Genomic DNA, 915 nt, shown 5'->3' with positions numbered 1-915 from the left:
GACCTCGGGAAGACGGCGAGTTCATTGCTTAAGGAGAAGAAAGCCAGATCAAGGGCGATGCAGGATTAGCGAGCCGCAGGATTCGAGAGGCCAACGACGCTCTTCGTTCTGAGTTTCAAGCTCGCTTGGCGAAGATCTCCGCATTTCTGGGCTCTCTCGAGTGCATCCGGAACATGGATTTAGCCTTGGCGACGATTGAGGGCGGGATGGCCGTGGTTCAGTCGTTCCAGAGTGAGAATCCTCCGACCTTAGAGGCCGAAGAGGCCCGACTGTCTGGCTGCAAGGGAGATTTGGCAGTCGTGGATGGAGATTTCGATCTCATCCTAGCTGACCTGAAATCCGCGTGCTTTCTTCCGACGTGTTCAGAAGGCCCAGAGGGGAAAGATCCGGTGCTCGGAGAGGACGGAGGTGATGCGGCTCCTGGCTTGGACGAAGCGACGAGTGAAGAGGGAGCGTGAGCTCTGAGGATGACTTCGGTTAGATCTCTTGCGGGAGATTTTTTTATGTTTTATGTTTTATGTTTCGGCCTTAAATGGCCTCATTTCGTGTTTCGGGACTGGCCGTACGTGGCTTTGAATCCCTGCCGCTTTACGGCTTTCTTTTTATGACAAGATGGTCGAGTTGCATTTATCATAAGCTTACGTATGGCGTGGAAGAAGGGTGATGAGTTGTCGTCTCATATCCTTCTTCGATGTGAAATGTTTTGTTCGAGATCTATTCTGAGAGTTTTTCCGCGAGATATCGACTTCGCGGGATATCTGAAGATGTCGAATATAAACATAGAGGCATGGTTTTGGGATCTCGTATCTTTTGGATATCATGCGTTGAGATGTTAGGGACCAGTGCGGTGGGTTTAGGGCAATACCTAGGTTTACTTTCGGTTTTAAGATTTTATGCGGTGACTAGCCGGCTATC

The sequence above is a fragment of the Brassica oleracea genome, chromosome C7, assembly GCF_000695525.1.
Source record: "Brassica oleracea var. oleracea cultivar TO1000 chromosome C7, BOL, whole genome shotgun sequence".
In the NCBI taxonomy this organism is placed as follows: Eukaryota; Viridiplantae; Streptophyta; class Magnoliopsida; order Brassicales; family Brassicaceae; genus Brassica; species Brassica oleracea.
Note: the sequence above shows the minus strand (reverse complement) of the source record.